The sequence below is a fragment of the Felis catus genome, chromosome D2 (assembly GCF_018350175.1).
Source record: "Felis catus isolate Fca126 chromosome D2, F.catus_Fca126_mat1.0, whole genome shotgun sequence".
Lineage (NCBI taxonomy): Eukaryota > Metazoa > Chordata > Mammalia > Carnivora > Felidae > Felis > Felis catus.
This window is the reverse complement of record NC_058378.1, coordinates 45609814-45619510: the sequence shown is the minus strand read 5'-3', so window position 1 is coordinate 45619510 and position 9697 is coordinate 45609814. Positions and strand designations below refer to the sequence as shown.

The following is a 9697-nucleotide window of genomic DNA, read 5'->3' as shown; positions in this document are numbered from 1 at the left end:
TGATCTCACAGTCCGTGAGTTCGAGTCCCGCATTGGGCTCTGTGCTGACAGCTCAGAGCCTGGAGCCTGTTTTGGATTCTGTGTCTCCCTCTCTCTCTGACCCTCCCCTGTTCATGCTCTGTCTCTCTCTGTCTCAAAAATAAATAAACGTTAAAAAAATTAAAAATCATTAGAGAGAGAGAGAGAGAATGTGTACAAGCATAGGAGAGGGACATAGGGAGAGGAGCAGAGGGAGAGAGAGAATTCCAAGCAGGCTCCATGCTGAACCAATGCGGGGCTTGATCCCACAACCCTGGGATCATGACCCAAGCCGAAATCAAGAGTTGGATGCTCAACCAACTGAGCCATCCAGGTGCTCCATGTAATTAATTCTTGTTAAAAGTTTTATGAATCTATCAGTTTCTCCACTAGAGTTCAAAAAATTCTCATGGCATTACCAGCTCAAGGTATGACATTAAGGTTATTCAGAATCTGTACTTGGCAGTCCCTTTTATGAATCTCTTTGAAGAGAAAGCACTTTTGCAAAAACATGAGAGTAAAACAATAACTGTAAATGTCAAAAGATGTAAAAGTGGCCAATATTAAAGATCTTATGAGAGCCTATTACAGTGAAATTGATAAGGAAATTTTATTTTTTCTGACATAAACTTTAAGATAATAATTAGAATTATGACTGATAACGTTATACCATAACAGAATTCTACATAGACATAACAGAATTCTAAGGAATTTCATACATTCCCATGTGATTTGACATGTTAAATTAGCCTAATTGTCTAACATGTCTCTTTTATAAGGAAAGAGAAAAACAACTTTTGACATGTTCCAGGGACCCTCCAAAATATCCCAAAGTTAATTTGAGATAAAAAAAAAAACACTTCATTTAGAATTTCATTATGGGAAGTTTATAAGAAATAGCAAAAGATTTGAACACTTGATTAAAAGTCATCGGGGTTATCTATCCAACTAAAGTGACTAAGATTTCTGGGGCGCTTGGGTGGCTCAGTCGGTTGAGTGTCTGACTTTGGCTCAGGTCATGATCTCACAGCTCGTGAGTTCGAGTGCTGACAGCTCAGAGCCTGGAGCCTGCTTCAGATTCTATGTCTCCCTCTCTCTCTGCCCTAACCCACTCACATTCTGTCTCTGTCTCTCTCGAAAATAAATAAACAATAAATTTTTTTAAGTGATAAAGATTTCTAAGGCAAACATAAAAAGTTACATAGTTGTAAAAAATCTTAGCTCTTACAAAAAAAAAAAATCTTTCAATAGAGGAGACTCAGTTCCCCCAAGTAATCAAAGACCCAGTAATGACAGCATGAAGCACAAGAAATTATTTTGGTAAGACACAATATATTTGATTTCAAGATAGATTATACAAGGGCATAGAGCAACCTTTTATAATCTGTTATTAAGAGCACACCAAGAGGGGTGCCTTGGTGGCTCAGTTGGTTAAGCATCCAATTCTTGGTTTTGGCTCAGGTCTTGATCTCACAGTTCATGAGATCAGGTCCCATGTTGGGCTCTACACTGACAGTGAGAACCTGCTTGGGATTCTCTCCTCTCTCTCAATCTCTCTCTCTCTCTCTCTCTCTCTCTCTTTCTCTTTCTTTCACTCTGTACCTCCCCTACTCATGCTGTCTCTCAAAATAAATAAATTTTAAAAAGAGCACACCAATAGTTTAAGAACACTTTTTCTGTTCAAAATATTAAAGAGAATTACATTTTAATTTTTCATAGGTATACTATTGATATTAAAGCTTATTTTTAAAATATTTTAATAAAATCATTCATTTCTCACGAGCTTGACCAAGTAAAATGTTTCTCTCACTTTCTGCTTTCTATTTCCATTTAGTTTTAATCTTCCATTCCTCTTTTTCATTCTAAAATGACCATTCTTTTAGAACAAAATTACTCTTTTCCCTTAACAAAAGTTTATTTTCATACCTCATACCTTTTCTTACAAAAATACATTCTACTCTCCCTATATAGAGTCATTTCTCTTATTATTTCTAGTAGTTTTAATTGCATATGTTGATTCAAATTTTTAGTCCTTTAATTTCTAGTGAAAACTAAAATTGAGCTATTAAGGACTATTATACCAGCATTCTGTAGATTGGCAAGTTTGTGAATAAATTTCATAATTTCTGGAAGTATGTATATTCTTCCTCATAGTAAATATTTCAGTGTGGCATAAGACACGTTTATTAACAAACCCAAATAGCTTTAGTTCCTCTGTAATAAGCCCAATGTAGGTAACCTTATTTTGAATAATTAGTGTTTCCATATTTTATCTTGTTTGGAAAAGGCAGTCTCATGTGTGTAGACTCATGTGCATCCAGCCACATAAGAATAAACCTTGAGCCTGGAACATGTTTTTCCAAAAGAGATAACCCATACAGCCTGTGTCAGGCTTAGCACCTTGAGTGAGGACATTGCTCCTTGTTTAACTTTATGAATGTTCTTTTATCTCTGCTTAAACGATGTGCATCATATTGTACCTGACCAATCCACTGTTACACCTGTCTTCTGTGGAAAGGGGCAAGGCTCCTTCCACTGTTGCAGGAGATGCATGCTTAGGGCAATTGCCATGCCTAAGCCACCAGGAGAGGCCCACTGGGTATGGGGTCTAATGCTCACTAGTGAAGTTCATCTTGTTCTGTCTCTTTATGTCAGTAAAACATTGTTCCATCCAGTGCTTGACTATTGGGTTTTTCTTGGGGACTCCCAACCATGATGTACTGATCAAAAGTGTTAGGGTTCTCGCCTGGAATTGTTAACTAGTGATCAGTAGTCTCCTCTCTTAGGTAACTAAGAGAGGTAAAAAAAATTTAAAAAAAAATAAGTGGGCTTTGAATCACTTATGTAGAAGTTTTTTGTTCTCATAATGAAATAATTTGTAAGATTATTTTTTATTACTCAAAGAACTGGATTCCATTCTGAATGATATCAAAGGGCTGACCAACCCTCTAACTACACTGCCTTCAATTTGTATATCAGGGAGATTTTCTTCACCTCCTTATTCTCATTTGTTATCTCTGGTCTTTCTGATGGTAACCATTTTAACAGATGTAAGGTGATATCTCATTGTGGTTTTGATTTTAATTTCCCTCATTATTAGTGATCCTGAGCACCTGTTACTCTCTTTGGAAAAATGTCTCTTCAGGGTTTTTTACCATTTTAAAATTGGTTTACTTTATTTTTGCCTCCTCTCATATTTTAAATAGTTTTTTAAGTCTTTGTCTAGTAAGTGTGATGCCTTGGCTTTCTTGGGGATGATTTCTGTAAATTTATTTAGATCCTTTGAATGAGCAATGTTCTGCTGTTTCTCTCTCTGTTTTGTGATTTTACTTTGTTGAAAATTGGGTTTTTAATTATTATATTGTAACTCTCAGACATGTGAATATCTTTGAGAAAACATGTCATTTTAGGTCATACACCCATTTTTAAATTTGATTGTTTGTTTTTTTGTGATTGAGTTGTATGTGTTCTTTATATATTTTGGAAATTAACCCTTTAGCAGAATATATCATTTGCGTATATTTTCTCCCATTTGTATAGATTGTCTTTTCAGTTTGTTGATCTTTTTTCTGTGCAAAGCCTTTTTATCTTGATGTTGTCCCACTTGTTTATTTTTGCCTTTGATGCTTGTCTTTAAGTGTTACAACTAAAAAATTATTCCCAAGACTGAAGTCAATAAATGATTTTCTTACATTTTCTTCTAGAAATTTCATTTTTTTAACACTAACATTTCAGTCTTTACTCCATTTCAAGTTAATTTGAGTGATATAAGGATCTAGTTTCATTCTTTTGATTTAGAATGTCCAATTTTCCCTGAACCATTTATTAAAAAGATAGTCTTTTCTCCATTGAATATTTTTGACTTCCTTGTTGAATATTAATTAACCATATAAGCATGGGTTTATTTTGCAGATTCTAAATTTTATCCCATTGATCACTGTGTCTGTTTTATGCCAGTATCCTGCTGTTTTTAACTACTATAGCATGTAATATAGTTTGAAATCAGGAATTATGATGCCTCCAGCTTTAGTTTCTTTCTCAGGAATGCTTTGGCTGGCCACTTGGGGTCTTTTGTGGTTCCATACACAGTTTAGAACTGTTTTTCCAATATATGTGAAAAATGCTGTTGGAATCTTGATAAGGATTTCATTGAATTTTAGAAGGCTTTGAGTTGTTTGGCTATTTTAACAATATAAATTCTTCCATTCAATGCACAGGATTTATTTCCATTTATTTGTGTTTTCTTCAATTTCTTTCATCAATGTCTAATTTTCAGTGTAAAGAGTTTTCACCTTGGTTAAATTTATTCATAAATATTTTATTGTTTGTGTTATTGTAAGATTGTTTTCCTTATTTCTTTTTCAGGTAATTCATTGCTAATATATAGAAATGCTTCTGGCAGCACATCCTGCCAATGTGCTGAATTTGTTGATTAGATGTGTGTGTGTGTGTGTGTGTGTGTGTGTGTGTGTGTGTGTGTAGTCTTTAAGATTTTTTAGGTATAAAATATGTCATCTGGAAATAGAACAACTTTATTTCTTCCTGTTTAATTCTGATACCTTTTATTTTTTTCTCCTGCCTGGCTACAACTTCCAGTACTGTGCTGAATAGAAGTAATGAGAGTAAACATCTTTGTCTTGTTCCTTATCTTAGAAGAATTTCTTTCACACTTTCACCATTGAGTATGATGTTATTTGTGGGCTCTCATATATGGCCTATATTATGTTAAGTGTGTTATTTCTATAAACCTAATTTCTTGAGTTTTTTTTATCATAAATGGATGTTCAATTTTGTTAAATGCTTTTTCTGCTTCTATTGAAATAACCATATAATTTTTATCTTTCATTCTACCAATGCAATGTATCCCACTTATTGATTTGCATATGTTGCACTGTCCTTGAACCCCAGGGAGGAATCCCTCTTGGTCATGGTGTATGATCTTATTAAGTGTTGCTGAATTTGGTTTGTTAGTATTATGTTGGGAATTTTGTATAAATATTTATTTATTTATCAGAGATTTAGTCCGTGGTTTTCTTTTCTAATAGTATACTTATCTGGCTTTGGTATCAGGGTAATAATGGCCTTGTAAAATGAGTTTAGAAGTGTTCTTTTGCTTCAATTTTTAGAACAGGATGAGAAGGATTGACATTAATTCTTTAAATGTTTGGTAAAGTTCATTAGTAAAGCCATCTGCTCTTGGGTTTTTCCTTGTTGAGAGGGGTTTGATTACTGATTCAATCTCCTTACTCATTGCTGGTCTCTTTAGGTTTTTTCTTTTTTCTTGATTCAGTCTTGGTAGTTTGTATGTTTCTAGGAATTTATCCATTTCTTCTAGATTGCCCAGTTGTTGGCATATAGTTGTTCATAGTAATCTCATATGTTCCTCTGTATTTATGTGGTATCAGTTGTAATCTCTCCTCTTTCACTTATAATTTTATTTATTTGGGACTTCTCTTTTTTTTTCTTTTGGTTAGTTCAGCTAAAGATTTGTCAATTTTGCTTATCTTTTCCAAGAACCAAGTCTTAATCTTTTGTATTCTTTTCTTGTTATCTTGACTTATTTCTGTTTTTTATTATTTCCTTTCTGTACTAAACTGGACTTAGCTTCTAATTTGTTCTTTTTCTAATTCATTCAGTTGATAGATTTATTTGAAATACTTCTTTTTCCTTGATGTATGCGTTTGTTGCTGTAAACGCCCCTCTTAGAACTGCTTTTGCTGCATTTCATAAGTTTTGGTATATTGTGTTTCCATTTTCATTTGTCTCAAGATACTTTTTTTCCATTTTAATTTCTTCTTTGATCCACTGGTTGTTCAGAAGTATTTTCTTCACTCCCATGCATTTGTGAATTTTCCAGTTTTCCTCCTGTTTGATTACTAGTTTCATACCATTGCAGTGAGAAAAGATTCTTGGTGTGATTTCAGTGTTCTTAAATGTATTAAGACTTATTTTGTGTCCTAACATATGATCAATCCTGGAAAATGTTCCTTGTGTGCTTGAGAGGAATGTGTATCCTGCTGCTTATGGATGGATGAACTATCCTATAGATGTCTTTTAGGTCCTTTTGACCTATAGTATGACTAAAATTTGTTGTTTACTTATTCGTTCTTTGGATGATACGTCTATTGTTGAGCATGGGGTATTAAAGACCTGGGCCAACTATTATGGTATTGCTGTTTATTTCCCTTTTTATTTCCGTTAGTATTTGATTTATATATTTAGATTTTCTGATGTTGGGGCATAAATATATGCAATTATTATATCTGCCTTATGGATTGACCCTTTTGTCATTATATAATGACCTTCTTTGTCTCTTTTGGCCATTTTATTTTTTTTTTAATTTTTTTTTCAACGTTTATTCATTTTTGGGACAGAGAGAGACAGAGCATGAACGGGGGAGGGGCAGAGAGAGAGGGAGACACAGAATCGGAAACAGGCTCCAGGCTCCGAGCCATCAGCCCAGAGCCTGACGCGGGGCTCGAACTCACGGACCGCGAGATCGTGACCTGGCTGAAGTCGGACGCTTAACCGACTGCGCCACCCAGGCGCCCCTCTTTTGGCCATTTCAAATTTAAAGTCTATTTTGTCTGATGTAAATATATCTACCACTCTTTTCTTTTGGTTACCATTTGCTTGAAATATCTTTTATCATCCCTTTACTTTAAGATGTGTGTTTCTAAGGCTAAAGTAAGTCTCTTGTAGACAGTGTATCATTGGGTCTGTGTTATTATTGGTTTTGGTTTTATGTTTTTATCTACTCAGTCATTCTGTGTCTTTTGACTGGAGAATTTAATTCATTTATATTGCCATTTGTTAATTGTTTTCAGATTGTTTGATAAATCCATTGTTCTTTCCTTCTTATCTTGTCTTCTGTTGTGATTTGATGACTTTTTGTGACAGTATATTTTGACTTTTATCATAATTGTTTTGTGTAACTACTACAGTTGACCCTTGAACAACACAGGTATAAACATCTACTTATATGTGGATTTTTTTCATAAATACTATGTGGTACTATAATTGTATTTTCTCTTCCTTATGATTTTCTTAACATTTTCTTTTATCTAGCTTATGTTATCTTAAGAATATAGTATATAGTACATTTAAATACATAATATGTGTTTATCAACTATTTATGTTATCAGTAAGGCTCCTAGTCAACAGTAGGCTATTAGTAGTTAAGTTTTGGGTGAGTCAAATGTTATATGCTGTCAAATAACAAAAATTCAACCAAATAAATTTTAAAGGTCTAATTGGAATTTATTTTTTAAAAAATCATGAATCAGGCAGTACCCCATCCAGCAAGTAGAGGGGAGACCCAGAGGGCTACAGAAAAGGAAAGGTTTTTTAATGTATAAAGGAATAGAGGGGCTTGGGTGGCTCAGTTGGTTAAGAGTCCAACTGTTGATTTTGGCTCAGCTCATGATCTCACAATTGGTGAGATTGAGCCCCATGTTGGGCTCCATGCTGACAGTGCAGAGCCTGCTTGGGATTCTCTCTCCCACTCTCTCTGCCCCTCCCCCACTTGCACGCATGCATGCACACACTCATTCTCTCTCTAAAAAATAAATAAATAAACATTTTAAAAATAAATGTAGAAAGGATGTAGGAAAATGGAAATTATTAGCAAAGAATTCATTGTTTTAGGCAAGATTTCACTCCTGGGAGGAACAGAAGGGATCTATCAGTGCTGACCAGGAAATCTTCATGCTGACTAGTTAATGGTTACATTTATGGGGAGTTGAAACTGAGTTAGGTTAAATATTGTCTTGGTTTGGGGTGTCTGGGTGGCTCAGTTGGATAAGCATCCGACTTCAGCTCAGGTCATGATCTCACAGTTCGTGGATTTGAGCCCCGCATCAGGCTCTGTGCTGGCAGCTCAGAGCCTGGATCCTGCTTCAGATTCTGTGTATCTCACTCTCTCTCTCTCCCTCCCCCTCCCTTCATCTCATACTCTCTGTGTCTCTCAAAAATAAACATTAAAAAAAATTTTTTTTTAAATATTGTCTTGGTTTACTGACTTGGGACCTTAACCTAAGTGATGCTATTTGGGGCTTGTGTTTTTTTTAACAACATAGATTTTCAACTGCATTGGGGGGTCAGCACCCCTAACTCCTGTGTTGTTCAAAGGCCAACCGTATGTTGTTGTTTTTGTAGTTATGGTGAGGCTTACATAAAATATCTTATATTTATAACATTACCTGACATACAACCTGACAACTTAACTTTGCTACCATTAACTAAACTTTATATACTTTTACCTCTTTCCATCACATTTAAGGTTATTGATATTACAACTTATTCATTTTTATATTGTGTATCCAATAACAAATTGCTGTGGTTATGAATAATTTTATTATGTCTGTTTTTTAACTTTTAAATTAGACTTGTGAGTGAATTATGAACCACCAATTTATTAGAGAATGTGACTCTGAATATATATTTAGTATTATCAATGGATTTTATACCAATGTTATGTTTTTATTATTTAAGTAGCATTATTTTATTTCTACTTGAAGAACTCCCTATAGCATTTCTTATAAGGCAAGTCTAGTGATAATGAACTCTCTTACCTTCTTTTGTTGTTATTCAGGAAAGTCTTTATCTCTGCTTCATTTCTGAAAAACAGAATTGTTCAGTATAGTATTCTGGTTGACAATTTTTTTCTTTAATTATTTTGAATATATCATTTCGTTCTCTCCTGACCTAGAAAGTTTCTGTTGAGACATCTTCTGACAGTTTTATGGTACGTTCCCTTATATGTGACTGTGTTTTTCTCTTGCTGCTCTCAAAAGTCTCTCTTTGTCTTTGACTTATTAAAATTAAATATAACGTGTCTGGTGTAACCATTGTTAGGCTTAACCTATTTGGAGTGCATTGCACCTCTTGAAGCTGGATTTCTATTTTTTCTCCATGTTTGGGAAGTTTTGAGCCATTATTGCTTTAAATATACTTTCTGTCCCTTTCTGTTTTTCTTCTTTTGGTATTTCCATAATACCTGTATTATTTCCTTTGTTGATTTCTCATAAGCCCTGTAGGCTTTCCTTATTCTTTTTTATTCTCTTTTCTTTTTGCTTCTCTGACTGATAATTTCAAATGTCCTGTCTTCTAGTTCATTGATTGTTTATTCTGCTTCTTCGAGTCTGCTATTGAAATTCTCTATTGAATATTTCAGTGCAGTCATTATATTCTTCAACTCCAGGATTTCTGCATGATTTATTTTTATGGTTTCTATCTCTTTGTTGAATTATTTACATCATTTTAAATTTGTTAAGACTTGTTCTGTGGCCTATATTCTCTACCTTGGAGAATATTTCACAAGCGTTTGAGGAAAATGCATTTTGCTGTTGTCACATAGAGTGTTCTTTATATATCTGTTAGGTACAACTGGTTTAGAGTGTTGTTCACATCCTCAATTCCCTTATCCATTTCCTGATATTTTGTCTAGTTTCTCTGTCCATTATTGAAAGTAGAATATTGAAGTCTTCAACCTTTATTGTAGAGATTTCTAATTCCCTCTTAAATTCTGTCAATGTTAGCCTCATAAATTTTGGAGCTTCAATGTTTGGTGAATATCTGTTTATAGCTGTTTTGCTGTCTTGATTATTTGACCCTTTTATGAATATATAATGTCCTTTGTTATTTATAACAGTTTCTTATTTAATGTCTATTTTATATA

The 9697-nt window shown here is 34.0% G+C and overlaps 1 protein-coding gene across 8 annotated transcripts in view; it reads left to right on the top strand.

Annotated features, from left to right (window-relative positions):
• LOC102900063 (anthrax toxin receptor-like) overlaps positions 1-9697 on the top strand; it is a 117720-nt gene that overhangs the window by 11838 nt on the left and 96185 nt on the right. The gene's annotated exons all lie outside the window — the stretch shown is intronic.